Source organism: Spinacia oleracea, chromosome 6, assembly GCF_020520425.1.
Source record: "Spinacia oleracea cultivar Varoflay chromosome 6, BTI_SOV_V1, whole genome shotgun sequence".
NCBI lineage: Eukaryota > Viridiplantae > Streptophyta > Magnoliopsida > Caryophyllales > Amaranthaceae > Spinacia > Spinacia oleracea.
In genome coordinates this window covers 12,525,556-12,543,447 of record NC_079492.1, presented here as the reverse complement: position 1 = coordinate 12,543,447, position 17,892 = coordinate 12,525,556, and the positions used below count along the sequence as shown (strand labels likewise).

Below are 17,892 nucleotides of genomic sequence, written 5' to 3'. Positions count from 1 at the left end.
TTACGGTGCGACGGTTGGTCAACGTCAAAGCAACCAGTTCTCAAACAAGTAATCTCAAATCACTCAGGTATTGAGGATTTAGTGTCTAATAATTTAATGAAATTTACTTATGACAGACTTTCATCTCTTACAGTAAAGTTTCATAGGTCTTGTCCGATACTAGTCTTCCCAAAGTAAGTATCTATGCAAATGATTATGACATTGCCATGTCCACAGAGTTCAAGAAACAGAACTACTAGTCATCTTGCATTCTAATCGTCTAACGTTTTCTATGCGTCCAATTTTATAGAAAACTCCGATTAGGGACCATTTTCAACCTTTGACATTCAAGTTCACTTGATAGACATTTCTTAGTCACAGGACTGGTCCTGACAGTCTATCTTGAATATATCGTCAAATTGAAGGGACTCATCATTTAATAAACCACAAATTAAATGGAAAAATGAATTCTTTTCATTTATTGTGAATGATTAACCAATAATGTTTTACAAAGATTTAAACTCTAAAACTTTAAAACATTAAACAGAGACATCAAAGCCATTCTCCAATATGCTTGATTCCCATAGCTGCAGTGTGCGAGTTGTGCTTCGCCTGCGGCAGAGGTTTAGTTAATGGATCTGATATGTTGTCATCAGTTCCAATTTTGCTTATCTCGACTTCTTTTCTTTCAACGAACTCTCGTAGAAGGTGAAATCTACGAAGTACATGCTTGACTCTCTGGTGGTGTCTAGGCTCTTTTGCCTGTGCAATAGCTCCGTTATTATCACAATACAGGGCTATTGGTCCTTTAATGGAGGGGACTACACCGAGTTCACCTATGAACTTGCTTAGCCATATAGCTTCCTTTGCTGCTTCATGTGCAGCAATGTACTCCGCTTCAGTTGTAGAATCCGCAATGGTGCTTTGCTTAGCACTTTTCCAGCTTACTGCTCCTCCGTTGAGGCAGAAGACAAACCCAGACTGTGATCTAAAATCATCTTTGTCGGTTTGGAAACTTGCGTCCGTATAGCCTTTAACAATTAATTCATCATCTCCACCATAGACCAGGAAGTCATCTTTGTGCCTTTTCAGGTACTTCAGAATGTTCTTGGCAGCAGTCCAATGCGCCTCTCCTGGGTCTGACTGGTATCTGCTCGTAGCACTGAGTGCGTACGCAACATCCGGGCGTGTACATATCATAGCATACATTATTGAACCAATCAATGATGCATATGGAATCCCATTCATTCGTCTACGCTCATCAAGTGTTTTTGGGCACTGAGTCTTGCTTAGAGTCATTCCATGAGACATGGGTAGGTAGCCTCGCTTGGAGTCCGCCATCTTGAACCTATCAAGCACCTTATTGATATAAGTGCTTTGACTAAGTCCAATCATCTTTTTAGATCTATCTCTGTAAATCTTGATGCCCAATATGTACTGTGCTTCTCCTAGATCCTTCATCGAAAAACATTTCCCAAGCCAAATCTTGACAGAGTTCAACATAGGAATGTCATTTCCGATAAGCAATATGTCATCGACATATAATACTAGGAAAGCAATTTTGCTCCCACTGACCTTCTTGTATACACAAGATTCGTCTGCGTTCTTGATGAAACCAAAGTCACTGACTGCTTCATCAAAACGTATATTCCAGCTCCTGGATGCCTGCTTCAATCCGTAGATTGACTTCTTTAGCTTGCATACCTTTTTAGCATTCTTTGGATCCTCAAAACCTTCAGGCTGTGTCATAAACACAGTTTCTGTTAAAACGCCGTTTAAGAAAGCAGTTTTGACATCCATCTGCCATATTTCGTAATCGTAATATACAGCGATTGCTAACATTATTCGAATAGACTTTAGCATTGCAACTGGTGAAAAGGTTTCATCGTAATCCACACCGTGGACTTGCCTGTAACCTTTTGCGACCAATCTAGCTTTGAAAACTTCAAGTTTCCCATCCTTGTCCTTTTTCAGTTTGAAAACCCATTTGCTTCCAATGGCTTGGTAGCCATCTGGCAAATCGACCAAATCCCATACTTGGTTTTCAGACATGGAGTCTAATTCAGATTGCATGGCTTCTTGCCATTGCTTGGAGCTAGGGCTCGTCATAGCTTGCTTGTAAGTCGCAGGTTCATCACTTTCAAGTAATAGAACGTCATAGCTCTCGTTCGTCAAAATACCTAAGTATCTTTCCGGTTGAGATCTATATCTTTGCGATCTACGCGGGGTAACATTTCTAGATTGACCACGATTCTCACCAGATTCTTCTAAAGATCTCTGAGTTTCATCCTGAATGTCATCTTGAGCATTCTCTAGAGTTTGTTGTTCGACTCGAATTTCTTCGAGGTCTACTTTTCTCCCACTTGTCATTTTGGAAATGTGATCCTTCTCCAAAAAGACACCATCTCGAGCAACAAACACTTTGTTCTCAGATGTATTGTAGAAGTAATACCCCTTTGTTTCCTTTGGATAGCCCACAAGGATACATTTGTCAGATTTTGGATGAAGTTTGTCTGAAATTAATCGTTTGACGTATACTTCACATCCCCAAATCTTAAGAAAAGACACATTTGGAGGCTTTCCAAACCATAATTCGTATGGAGTCTTTTCGACAGCTTTAGACGGAGCTCTATTTATAGTGAGTGCAGCTGTATTTAGTGCATGTCCCCAAAATTCTAATGGAAGTTCGGCCTGACCCATCATTGACCTGACCATGTCTAGCAAGGTTCTGTTCCTCCGTTCTGACACACCGTTCCATTGTGGTGTTCCAGGAGGAGTCAATTCTGATAGAATTCCACATTCTTTCAGATGGTCATCAAATTCATAGCTCAGATATTCACCGCCTCTATCAGACCGCAGTGCCTTAATCTTCTTGCCTAATTGATTCTCTACTTCACTCTGAAATTCCTTGAATTTGTCAAAGGATTCAGACTTATGCTTCATTAGGTAGACATAACCATACCTACTGAAGTCATCAGTGAAAGTGATAAAGTAGCTGAAACCACCTCTAGCATTTGTACTCATTGGTCCACATACATCTGTATGGATTAAACCCAATAGTTCATTTGCTCTTTCTCCAACTTTAGAGAAAGGTTGCTTTGTCATTTTGCCAAGTAAACATGATTCGCATTTACCATAATCCTCTAAGTCAAATGGTTCTAGAATTCCTTCCCTTTGAAGTCTTTCTAAGCGTTTCAAGTTTATATGGCCTAATCGACAATGCCACAGATAGGTGAGATCTGAATCATCCTTTTTGGCCTTTTTGGTATTTATGTTATATACTTGTTTGTCGTGATCTAATAAATAAATTCCATTGACTAATCTAGCAGATCCATAAAACATCTCTTTAAAATAAAACGAACAACTATTGTCTTTTATTAAAAAAGGAAAATCCCTTAGCATCTAAGCAAGAAACTGAAATGATGTTTTTAGTAAGACTTGGAACATGGAAACATTCTTCCAGTTCCAAAACTAGCCCGGAGGGCAACGACAAATAGTAAGTACCTACAGCTAATGCAGCAATCCGTGCTCCATTTCCCACTCGTAGGTCGACTTCACCCTTGCTTAACTTTCTACTTCTTCTTAGTCCCTGTGGATTGGAACATAAGTGTGAGCCACAACCTGTATCTAATACCCAAGAAGTTGAATTAGCAAGTATACAATCTATAACGAAAATACCTGAAGATGGAACGACTGTTCCGTTCTTCTGATCTTCCTTTAGCTTCAAGCAATCTCTCTTCCAATGCCCCTTCTTCTTGCAGTAGAAGCATTCGGATTCAGAAGTGGGTTGACTGACCTTCCTCTTTGCAGATTTGGCGCCAGTTTGCTTAGTTGGGCTGGCCTTGTTGCCACCTTTCTTAGCATTCCTCTTCTTTCCAGATTTCTTGAACTTGCCCCCACGCACCATAAGCACATCCTGCTTATCACTTTTGAGCGTCTTTTCAGCGGTCTTCAGCATACCGTGAAGCTCAGTGAGCGTTTTGTCCAGACTATTCATACTGTAGTTCAGTTTGAACTGATCATACCCGCTATGAAGAGAATGTAGGATGGTGTCTATAGCCATTTCCTGAGAAAATTGCTGATCCAGCCGACTCATATTCTCAATGAGTCCAATCATTTTGAGAACATGTGGACTTACGGGCTCGCCTTTCTTAAGCTTGGTCTCAAGAATTTGCCTATGAGTCTCGAATCTTTCGACTCGAGCCAGATCTTGGAACATGTTCTTCAACTCACTGATGATTGTGAAAGCATCTGAGTTGATGAACGTTTTCTGCAGATCCGCACTCATGGTGGCGAGCATTAGACATTTCACATCCTTGTTGGCATCAATCCAACGATTGAGGGCTGCCTGAGTGACCCCGTCGCCTGCAGCTTCGGGCATCGCCTCATCCAGGACATACTCCTTTTCTTCCTGCATAAGAACTATTTGCAAGTTCCTTTGCCAGTCAAGGAAGTTTTTCCCGTTCAACTTCTCCTTTTCGAGAATTTATCGAATGTTGAATGAATTGTTGTTTGCCATATTAAAAACTACAATTGAAAAGATTAAACAAATAAATAACCATTCACAGTTTCTCTTAATAAACTTAAATTCTAGCATACATGCATAATTCAATGTTTATTAAGCATTTTATTCAAGTTATGTGTTCCGGCAGGTGTGAATAAAATGATTCCAAGATCCTAAAATCATTGAAGAACTAAGCACAGTTTGTCGACTTAATCCTAGAACATCTTAGGAAAGCAAAAGCCTTTTGCTAATAGTCTAGAAACTATTCTTGGTTGATAGGTACGTCTAAGAACTTATTAGGTAAACCTATCGATTTTGCCACGACATAAAAGGACTCCTTACTTATATCGTTGAGTTTCACCAAAACTAACATGTACTCACAATTATTTGTGTACCTTGCCCCTTTAGGACCAATAAGTAACACCTCGCTGAGCGAAAACTATTACTAGATTGATGTAAAGGATATCCAAGCAAGTGTATATTTTGGCATGGCACCTTTTAACTCAATTTTTAAGTTTGGAACTTAAGGCTCTTACTATGTTGGTTAGATTTTAAGTGAACTAAAATCCTTAATCATGCAACATAATCAAGCTTTTGATCTCATGCATTTTAAGACATATTTAAAACAATAAATAACTTAAAACATGCATAAGATAAATGTGATCTAGTATGGCCCGACTTCATCTTGAAGCTTTGACTTCAAAGTCCGTCTTGAAAATCTCCGTGGGAGGCACCATTTTCTTCAAATAGGATAAGCTATAACTAATTACAACTATTTGACGGTTCGCATACCATATTTGAATTGAAAAATAACTTTGGTACTTTAGACCAATTACATTCAAATTAATGGTACGCAGACCATATTTTCTATCCTATTTGGGCCATACTAGTCACTTCATAACCTGCAAAACAGTACATATACAATATATACCATTCACCCATTCATTATCATGAATGGCCCACATAGCTGGTTAGTAAAACACATTATGCATCACGTAAACATTTGCAGCAATTAATCAAGGGCACCAATAATCTACCAATTATTCAGTCCTTATTAATTCTAATCAAGTTGTTTTAACCTTAAGGATTTGTAGACCTAATCAAGAGTTTATGACTAAAAAGCGCTCCCACTTAAACCAATAAATTTATATGCTTTACTAATTTTAAACATAAAAATGTATTTCTAGTCCAACCGGAAACATACAAATTTAATTAAAATTTAAAGCTCATATCAATTTATAATTGAATCCAAAAGTTTAATTTAATTTCAGTCGTATTTAAATTAATTCATGATTTTAATTTTAGTAAAATAATTAGAATAAATAACATTTATTATAATTATAATATTCAAAATTAAAATCCAAGAAAATAATTTAAATTATTAATTTTAAAATTAATTAAAATTACGTGAACTGAAATTTTCAAATTAAACATTCAAAACGATCTTTAATCGTAACGCAAACACCCTACGCGTTGCACGCCCATGGGCCGCACGCACACAGCCATTGCTGGCCATGTGCGCGCAGCCCATGCGCTCGTCGCATAGCTGCTGCATCCCCATCGCAAGCCTCCGCACGCATTGGTGCTCGCTGCGCGCGCCAGCGCTCATCGCACGCGAGCTATCGCTCGCAGTGCGCGCGCGACATCGCTCGCTGGGCGCGCGACATCGCTCGCTGGGCGCGCGAGCAATCGCTCGCTGGGCGCGCGAGCAATCGCTCGCTGGGCGCGCGAGCAATCGCTCGCTGGGCGCGCGACATCGCTCGCTGTGCGCGCGACATCGCTCGCTGTGCGCGCGAGCAATGCTGGGCGCAGCGCTCGTGGCACGCGAGCTTGCGCTCGCTGCGCGCGAGGCTGCGCGCTCTTGTGCGAGGCAGCGCGCGTTGTGGCGCAGCTCGCTTGCTGCCCACACGCGACTGCCTTGGCTCGCCCTTCGCCCATGCCCATTCGTCCATTGCTCGTGGCACACGACACAAGGCAGGGCTGCTGCCTTGTGCTCGTGCACTACGCCCTTGCTCATTGCATTCGTGCCGCACGGGCGACGAGCTCCCTTGCTCGTCGTCGCATGCCCGCATTATACAACACCCCTTAAGGGTAACACGAAGCGTCCATTGCTTCGTGCGTGCAAGTTTTATGAACGAATCGCATAAAATTTAAAATTTATATTTGAAATTAATGACAAATTAATAAATAATATTAATTTCATAATTTTAGGCCGAAAAATCGAAAATTTATTATCCAATTGATTTCCGATTGTTATGGATTCAAGTCTAGGTCATAAAAATTTCAAATTTATCATAATTTTACAATTTTTATGGTGGTTTTTAATCATAGGTTTCTAATTAAATTACAATTAATTATGAAAATCAAATTAATTCTAAATTATTCTAATTTTCAACAAATTAATCATAATTACAAATTAGATTGCATAATTAACAAGACTAGGCATTCAAACCTGTTAAACATATGCAGTAGGTCAATCAAAAATTCAAGATTTATCAACAAGAATCGCAAATATTTAATTTAACATCTTAAATTTACGAAATTTTGCATTCGAAAAACTAAAACCTTCGAAAAGTCATAGTTAGGCTTCGAATTTGAGAATTCTGGGTTCGGCAGAAAAATACTATTTTTGTCAAAATTTTAGAATGCCTTTTACATGCGGAATTGACACAAAAATCACTCAATTCGGATGAGTAACGAAGAAACTGCCGAAAAACTGCGTACGTATAATTAAATAAACACAATTTGCAATTAATTAACAATTACGAAAATTAATCACCCCTTTTAATTCTTGCAAATTTGTAATATTTAACCATGTTCATGCAATTTAGATTATGAAAATAATAAGGGGCTCGTGATACCACTGTTAGGTTATGATACATATGACATTACATAGATCATGCGGAAACAACCATTAACCCAGGACAACATATTATTTACACATAATCATATAGCATAATTTAGATGCATACTCTTTGTTGCGTGCCCTCCCTAGCTGCGCCCGAACCGAACAAGAACAAGTCTTTAGGACTCCAAGTGTCGTCCCTCCGTAGATAGTCCACAGCACGTCCGGATCCGCCTTAAGATTGACCAACTAGAATCGCCCTTAAGGTACTAGAAAATTTCGGCACTTTTATGAGCAAGATGTGTGTTTTAATTTTCTCTCAAAAAACTCACTTTTGAATACTTTGAAACTTATTATAAATTGTGAGCCCTAGCCTCATATTTATAGGGGTATGGAAAGGGAATCGAAATCCTATTCAGATACAAATTAATTAAACCTAGAATCCTACAAGAACTCTAATTTTAATTAATTTATCAAATAGAATTAGGAATTTAATCATTAACCGAACTCTGCATGTTTTAGGAAACGTGCACGAACACAAACACTTGCACACACACGCACGGCAGCCACGATGGGCCCCATGCGTGCGCGCGAGCAGCAGCCCACGCAGCGCCCGCGCGCGCTGCGCGCTGCGCGTGCTGTGCGCGCTGTGCGCGCTGCGCAGCCTGCTGGGCCTGGCCTTGCGCTGGGCCTGGCGTGGCTGTTTGTGCGGCGCGCTTGGCTTGCTGGGCGATGGCCTGGCTTCGTGCTGGGCCTCGTCCGGCAGGCCTCGTCCGATGCTTATTCGTACGATGCGCTTCCGATTAAATTTTCCGATTCCGGAATTCATTTCCGATACGAACAATATTTAATATTTCCGATTCCGGAATTAATTTCCGTTTCGAACAAATATTTAATATTTCCGTTTCCGGAATTATTTTTCGATTCCGGTAATATTTCCGATTCTGACAATATTTCCGTTTCCGGCAATATTTCCGATTCTGGCAATATTTCCATTTCCGATAATATTTTCCGATACGTACCATGTTTCCGTTTCCGGCAACATCTACGACTTGGATAATATTTATATTTCCGATACGATCCATATTTCCGTTTTCGGCAATATCATCGTTTCCGGAGTATTCATTTCTTGCCTGTGACGATCTTAGCTCCCACTGAAACCAAGATCCGTCGGTTCCGAATATTCATAGATGGAGTATTTAATGCCATTAAATACTTGATCCGTTTACGTACTATTTGTGTGACCCTACGGGTTCAGTCAAGAGTAAGCTGTGGATTAATATCATTAATTCCACTTGAACTGAAGCGGCCTCTAGCTAGGCATTCAGCTCACTTGATCTCACTGAATTATTAACTTGTTAATTAATACTGAACCGCATTTATTAGACTTAACATAGAATGCATACTTGGACCAAGGGCATTATTTCCTTCACATATATCTATAGTGTTATAAGTTTAACGACACGTATTTAAAAACTGAAACCGCTGTTACTTTTAAAAATAAGAGGATCGGAAGTAATTTTATAATGTTATTGCAGTTACCTATATATTAAAAGAAGTATTTCTAGTGTAGTAATAGATACTTTGTCTAGGTAAATTTATAGTGTTACAGTTGTTACTTATAAAAATAATTGCAAGTACTTTTACAGTGTTAGGAATATTTCCTACACCTTAAGTAGATGTTTTATATATAATGGAAATAAATACTATATCCCAGTATCAGGGACAATACTTGTTAGAGTAATTCCTGGTACTTTATAGTGTTAAGGTTGTTACTTGTACATTAACTAGATGTATATCTATAGTGTTGTAAGTTTAAGCCACGTATTTAAAAACTGAAAGTGTTGTTAGTTTTAAGACTAAGGGGAAATACGGAAGTACTTTATAATATTAGTGTTGTTACCTATAGATTAAAAGTATTTTTAGTGTGATAATAGATCATTTTTCCTACGTAAATGTATAGTGTTTCAGTTGTTACTTATAAAAATAATTACATGTATTTTTACAGTACGTGTTAGGAATGTTACCTACATCTTAAGTAGATTTTTTTTATATTATATACCAGTATCAGGGATGTTACTTATAAGAGTAAACCCTGGTACTTTATAGTGTTACAGTTGTTACTTGTATATTAAGTAGATCAATATCTAGTTTTATAAGGTTAGACCACGTTTTTAAAAACTGAAAGTTTTGTTACTTATAAGGCTAAGGGGAAGTACTTTAATACTATTAGTGTTGTTACCTATAGATTAGTGTTATAACAATACCTTAAACCAATACTAATACTTTAAACAGGTACGTTTCTGATCGTATGATGTTATTTTTCCTAAACAAACGCGATAATATAATTTAAATACCTTTTTAATCGTGTTCAGTCAATGTTAGTTCTTCATCTTGTTCCTCCATCAATGTTAAGTCTTCGATTTGATCTTCCATTGTTGTTAGATCTTCGTTTTCGTCTTCGATAATAGTGAAATCCTCAATGTTACTAGTTATATTTCCATGTTCACCAAAATTCCCAAGCTGTAGATTATTCATTGAAACTTGAAAGATTGTTCGATCTCCATTGTTGTGGACTTTGATTTTTCTTTTCTAGATCTGGAATTCTAGAAGCTCAAAAACCTAGAATATAGCAAAAGTGCGGCGACGCAAAAAGAAACGTTGGGTATTCATTAACGTCGTCTATATTCCTTTTCTTTTTGATTCCTGGGACGCGCTTCTCTGGCGTTTTTATGCAACGCGGCGTCATATATCAACTTGATGATGTGACCAGTCATACCAAAAATGTGTTGTTTGGTGTTTTTTGTTTTCCCTATCCAAGGGCATAATTAGACCTGACAGAAATAAGTCAATAACCAGGACCAAATTTCCCGACTCCAATTATCCAACCCAAAAGTCTAACACTACCCAAAATCCCTTGACTAAAATTGTACCCGAACCAAATTGATCTAACCCAAAAAAATATGATTATTAATGATTATTTATCGTCATAAGCCCATGGGCACTGGTAAGTCGAATATGACGCAACCTAACTGAACCGACCCATATCCAAAATCAACTCGATTTATTCTCATCCGAATTTGATCGGAATTGTAACTTAACCCGAACCGTAGCCGATAAAAATAACATGTTTACCACCTCTATGCCTAATGAACTACAAACTAGCTAATGCCTCGGACAATGCCCCGGATAGTATAAAAATTGATCAATTAGATTATTATATAACTCGTTTTGAGTCTAATATAATTTGTTAGATTACATTGTATCTTGCTTCGAGTATGCTTTAATAAATTTTATCATATACGGATTAGTAACTCGTAAAATTAATGACTAATTAATGTGCAAGACTATTAAGAAATGATTTAGATCACTTTCTAATTATATTGATTTAATATAATTTTGAACGTATAAGAAACAACAAAATGAGTTGTGGCATAGTGGTTAAAATGTGTGATTAACAAATGGGAGGTCACAAGTTTGAAACCTATAACGGCATTCTTTGCCTTGGAGTTTTTAAACAGAGGGCCATAGACCATCAGAAAATTTTGTGTAAGACCGTCTAACGGTTAGACCACTTTTTTGGTACTAACTAAACTAGTGTAAAACATAACTACAAGTAATAAAATCATAACTAATTGAATAACAAAATACTTATAGGTATAAAGAAAAATAGTTAAATTTATTAGTCGAATAGTTATTATTTTTGAACAAACATATTATTAACTAAAAATCATAAAATCTTAACTAATTGATCTAATTGATTAACTAATCATTTTCATTGTTTAACTAATTGGTTCAGTGCTTACCTTATTGGTTCGGTTGCATAACTAATAGGTTTCGTTGCTTAACTAATTGAATTTCACACTTAACTGATTGGTTTTAGTGGCTAACTAATTAGTTAATTACTTTTAATCAGTTTTATTGTTTAATTAATTAGTTCCACTGCATAAAAGTGGACTACGTTAGACCGTCTTTCCTAAAAATTTGTACATAGCCCATTGGCTTTACTTCATCTAATTTTACTGAAGTATAATTATTTTTGTTTACCCATATGTTTTATCTATACTAATATATTAAAAGGCGTTCTTAAGAACGTATACGTGTCACGTATACCTCTTCATATTACGACACGTCACCACTAATCAACATCAGACACGTAATTGACAACTAAAAAACATGTAACAAGGATTGAACACTAGACCTCTTTGTTAAAAGTTGCACTCACTACAACAGAAAATGCTTTTTATAGCGCTTAATATTGCTTTTAATGGCGCTTCTTGAAGCGCTGTTGATGGCTCCGCTATTAAAAGTAAAATGTACCTTTAATAGCGCTTTTAAAAAGCGCTATTAAATTTACTATTAGGATAATTCAAATGTTTCTTTAATAGCACATTATAAGCGGTATTAAAAATGCGCTATTAAAGATTTTTCCGCCAACTTTTAAATTATTTTCTAATAACGGATGTATATGAAGCACTATTGAAGTTATTTTTTCTTTTTATTTGTAATATCGCTGCATGCCTTAAAAATATTTCATTTTTTACCACAAAATAACATTATATATTGAAGAGTAGTAAATAGTTGAATATTAATTTCCAAACCTCAATAAAAAGATTTTTGCAATTATTACCCTAATAAAACCGATTACATAGATCTAAAATAAAATTCTAAACATTAAACAACGCAAAATACATTAGTCAATAGAGTTGTACGTTTGTTGGTTCCTTTAATGTAACCTATGTATTACACAATTGTTGAACAACATGGCGCACCCACTCGGTTCTTACTTCGTCAATTTGCTCTTTGTCATAACTTGGAAACCGACAATCTGAAAAGTATTGCAAAACAATGAAGTATAAGATATTCATACATATGTAGAAGGGAAAAAAAATAAAAGAATTAGTATTACCATAAGCACTATATTGAAAATAAAATTTACAAAAGTTTCGTCCAGATAAGTGCCATATATGAAGAAAAAAAAATATATGAACTTCACATTATGGGAATAGATGCGAAAAAAATATGAACTTCCCATTTAGATTATAAACTTTTCTGACATGATTTTTTCGTTCTTTTATTTATATTTTTACCTTGAATAATGTATGGGATGAATAACCATTTTGATTTAATACTTGGATGGCAGGTATCCTTGGAATCCCACAAGAAACTACCCTTCCCCCTCCCCTGGTTGCAAACCGGAGGATTCTCTAAGATTTAGTCTAACATGCTCATGTTATTGGAAATGGTCTGATGTGTTTCTAAGATTTAGTTCAGATTATATGAGATGGAAAGCAGATTTAGTAATCTTACAAACCAATATATGTTAAAAGTGTATGCTCAAAATGAAATCAGTCATAATCCTAGCTCTGACCTCTGATTTGTGCTGCTGCCGATACATATATTGTGTGAGACGACAGGCACACATTCTGGGGTGAAAATTGTTGATGCTGCTATTTTTTATGTTGCTGCTGCTGTTGTAGCTGAATAAATCTTTGTTTCTGCAAGAGATTAAGTTGGGTGGCTATAGCAGCTTACGGGTTCTTCCTTGGCATTGACATCTGCTGCATGAGTGTTGTTGTTGCTGATGCATGACAATAGAGATTCAAGCTATTATAACCCCAAGAAGATACCGCAGAAAACGTAAATGATATGGGGATGGTAACACTAACATCTAATATCACCTAAAATGCAAGTCATTCTAAACTCAATTCACAACACTTCTAAAATCAGGACACAATTAGAAATCAGCATAACTTTTCAACAACAATATATTTGCTTAAAAAAAAAATATCTAGGTCTTATATTTCAATCTGTTCAACTTCATAGTCCAATTACTGTTAGGGGTTAGACATCAGATGTTACCATTCAAGCAGACTAGTAAACTACAAAGAATAACAAATACATAGTAGCTAGAAGCCTGGAAAGCAACTGCTCTAATCTTAAATCTAAACTAGTTAAGATAAAGGATAGTGAATTACAATCACAATGCTAAAAAGAAAATAGGAAACTTCAACATTTCAGTCATAGGTAGCACATTTTTTCAACCAGCTAAGAAAATCCATATAGTACATTGTTTTAGTCTCTTCTAAAGCATTGTCACTCTTCAGTCTAATGACTAACAATTAAACAAAGTTTATATTCTTCAATATAGAAACGATAATTTATAAGCAAAAAATTCTATAGCCATGTTCTCCAAAAACCAACACTATTTTTTTCTTAGTTTCCAAGGTTAGCATGCAACCTTCAATGTCAGAAGAAGTTAGTGTCATCAAATCACCAAAATATGCTGGAATTCTGAAACCTCATCAGCTGTGTCCAACATATTTTCTTCTCCTTCCAGAAAGTTTAGTCCAACTAGACACGATTGTAAAACTCAATCCTCAATTGACATGATTAAAAAAATCAGTAGTTAAAACCAAATTACTAAATAAAACCAAATTCCTTAAGACAACCCAACAAGTACTTGAGAAAATTTACACCTATTACATAAGAGCCTAATAAACATCCTCTGAACCATAATATAAGCTTAAATCCAAACTTACACCTTGAAAAAAGGTTATCTTTTGACTTACAATTACGCAATTAAAAACATATGTTGCAGACGACAAGTAGGAAATGTAAAGTTCTTGCATTAAACTATGCAAAAAGGCCATAACGATACATCTTTAAAATTTCTAGATGTAGTAAAATTTTAGGAAGATATATAGAGAAATATAATTTCAAACAGCTACACAGTTACACAGTCAAAATTAGGGAGGAACTCAACCTCATTAAACACTCAATATGTGCTATACTTTGAAACAGAGCTTGGTGATCTATACAGAGGCCAAAAAATGGTATCTATAAACTTATATTAGTCGATAACGATAACATGGTTGAAGAGTTAGATTCCTTATATCATTTAAGTCTTCATAGCCTAATAGATTCAACTATGTTTCCGGTATATGCTATGGCAAACCATAAGTGTAGGTACAACTTGAAATATTTCAATCTTTATATAAGGGATTCTAAAATAAATAAAATCTATTCCATAATCTATTATGAACAGATCCACATAAGACATTCAGAAGAACGAATCCTCTTCTTATCATCATCAAGTCCTATTATATCACTTAACATACTATGTTTGGAGAGAAAAAATACATGTTCCTAGATTAAAAAGTTCAACAATAAAAACCAGCTAGCATATATATCAGAATTATAGGTAATACGATGGGTTTGATGACTGGAATATACTAGGTTCTGAGATAAATAAATTAAAGGAAGTTCCAATATAGGAATCTGATTGTGTATCAGATTTTATAACCAGAGTATTAATCATCATTTGACAACAATTTGGTTAAATTTCTCCTACGGAACACTACATGGAAATGAACACATAAAATCGTAAAGCCCAACACACAAGGCCATTTTATTCACATTAAGGAATTTGCCCAGAAGAAAACCCGAGAAAAAATGACAGGGAGAGAGAATCCTGTCTTTTTCCATATTGATATAAGTTTAGATTACAACCAAAAATGAGTACAAAAATACTAATGTATGACAATAAAAAGGTCACCTACTTGTATTTCTCATTCGCCAAATGCTTCTGCAACTCATAAAGGTTAGGAGAACTGAACTCCTCCTGAATCATATGGCATCTACATACCTAGAAAAACATAGTTGCATCATGAAACAAAAACATGAGGAATAGAAAATGGAAGATTATTGGATCTGCTCAATCTTCTATGGGCTAGCATATCTTCAATCATGCTAAATCTCAAACTTATAGGAAAAACATAATAACTTAGACAACGAAAACGGAAGTATGCACACTTATAAGTAGAAGCTAGGATTTTTAATAGAGGCGGACATTAACATTGCATCACAGGATGTTAAGACATCGATCAAGATGAACAAGAAACTATAAATCTATAATGCGCAAAGACTCTAGTTGTATTGGTGACTACAAGTACAAAATCGAACTTGATCCAAATCAAAATGAATAATGAAAAGAACTATTAATCTCTTAGCTGGAGTCATTTTACATTAATAAAGCGAGACAGTGAGTCAGTCATTATATATCAGAGACACAAGTTCACACAAGCAACCATATGAATCCTTTTGTCTACTTCTTGTCTCCATTGATTTAATTACACATGAGTGCTTCAAGCAAAATTTACTAACCTATTTTACACTATTTTCTCCTAATTAATTTACATGGAATGGCATGAGTCAATTCACTAATGGTATTATGGTAGCCAGAAGTTGTACTCCAATGCAATCATGAAATCAAATAACTCAACAACCCATTATAAAAAATAAATCAAAACCCAATTATAATTAAATACTCACTACCTATGTATATCAATTCAAAGGAACAAAACCCCAAAACCCATAATTAAACCAATCGCTATTGAAGCTAAAGCCCCTTCTTCCCCGCAAAACCAATTCAAGAAATTAAATCAAACATAAATCAACAAAATTTTACAAAGTTTGTGGATGAATTACATTGAAATTCGATTTCGCCGTGAGAAGCACTGTCGGGCAAAGGAAACGAAGCCGCCTGAAGGAACTCCTCGTCGCCTGAATGAAATCGTCATCGTGTGAAGGACATAGGACATTAGTAGGATGCCGTCTATTGAGAGTCTTGGGGTTTAGGTTTTGCAGATTGAAGACCGAAGAGAACCCAAGGGAAGAAAAAGCTTTAGGCGGTTTATTTTTTATTTTGTAATTTTGTTAAAGCTTTATTTATTTACCTATACGTTTTAATAACGTTCCTTTTAGAAGTCCTATAATAAATGGGTAAGTATAAGAGCGCACAAGATCTAAGCGCTGTAATATGTGTGCATTTGATAGCGTTTTTTATATAAGCGTTATAATATGTTGTTTTTAAAACTTTTGATAGCACAAGAGCCAAAAATGCTATTAAAAGAACGCTATTAAATGATATTTGTGTAGTAGTGACTTCCTACCATCTTAACCAACTACAACTTATGTTATATTTTTCTATATAAACATATATGTTCTTTTTACAATAAATAACAAAGTGAATAAAAGTGAATGCAAAAAGAAAAGGGAATGATTACTTCATTTACAAATGTGCAATTATAAGCCTCAAAAAAAAGCTCGGGGTAATTGAATGTAATAATGAGTAAGAGGGGAAACATTGACAGTGGTTGAGTAATTATAAAATAATATATATGCACCCGGGTGCACCGTGCACTCCTCACATTTTCTCCTTATATGCGAGGAGAAAATGTAATAGGGACCACTAATGGGTGTAAAAATTCTCTTGAGTGTACGGTGCACTAATAATTTTCAGAGTAATTATTCAACTAATAATGAAGAAAATGATTGGACTTTGTTTTGATTTTTGGATGCGGGATTTTAGCGTAGGAAGTTTGATAATCAACCGCTAATCTTGTGTCACCCCCGTAATTATATGACTACGCCATCTATATGGGCACATATTTACAACAACTAAATCCGAATAAAAGTCAAAACTCGGGACAACGCTCAAACTACACACTAGTCATACTAGTTACTCATTAAAACTTGCTACGTATTTATTAAAATGGATAATTTTCTTTTTTCACATATGCTTAAAGAATAAAATGGAATATTATTGATTCACTAGTGTGTATTATATGATAAGTGAATTTGACTGATTAAAATTATGGTTTAGGTGTTTATTTATTATAACTAATTATACTTAGGCTTTATTTGGTTGGGAGGAATTGGAAGGAAAAGAAAAGAAAGGAAAGGTAAAATAAGGTTTCCTGTATTTGGTACAAATAATTATATGGGAAGTGGAAGGAAATGAAAGGAATTGGAAGGAAAGCTCCTTTATAAAATTTTCACTTTCCTTTCCTCCCAAAATTGGAGGAATTTGGAAGGAAAGAGAAAATTAAAAGCTGTCAGTTATATTTCATTTCTCTTCCCTTCATTTCTTTCCCTTAAACCAAACGCAGGAAAATAAAATCTATTTCCCTTCACTTCTTTTCCTTTCTTTTCCCTTCCTTTCTTTTCTCTTCCTTTCCTTTACTAATAATGAACCAAATAGGGCTTTATTTGAACACTTATTATACCGTATAATTATCATTTTTAAGGTGAAATGCCTTGAAATTTACAAACGGGTTTATCCATAAGTTTTAGTTAATCTCCTTGATAAACAATTAAATATATCAAAATTTTGAAAATACAATTGATTCGTAGAGTTGTATGCATCAGTTTATCATAACCCTTTGAAAAAAAAGGGTACATGAAACATATTTTTGAAAACGATTTCATTTAAGAATAAGTTAACTTGAAAGAATCATTCTTCTTGAAGTGGCATGATGTGACTAATCAAATTACCGAGTACTTCTTATCTATATATATTATCTATATATTATTAAATCTCAAAGGCAATGCATGACATCTCTCCACGTGTCACGATTACTTGGCAGTTACATGACATTGTAGCGCCACGTCATACGCGCACATGATTGTTTATTGTGTCCTCACCAAAAAAAATTGTTGCAACCCATCCTTAAACACATGACCTCTTGTATGTTAATGTTAAGTTTTATCCATCACTCCA

The 17,892-nt window shown here is 35.5% G+C and overlaps 1 long non-coding RNA gene across 1 annotated transcript; it reads right to left on the bottom strand.

The window, feature by feature from the left end:
• Window positions 1-11,816: 11,816 nt before the first annotated feature.
• On the bottom strand, window positions 11,817-15,978 carry LOC130462437 (uncharacterized). The gene is made up of 4 exons (XR_008922631.1): window positions 15,819-15,978; window positions 14,891-14,976; window positions 12,700-12,909; window positions 11,817-12,156 (listed from the first exon to the last, which is right to left on the bottom strand). It is a non-coding gene; the product is annotated as an uncharacterized lncRNA (long non-coding RNA).
• Window positions 15,979-17,892: the final 1,914 nt, after the last annotated feature.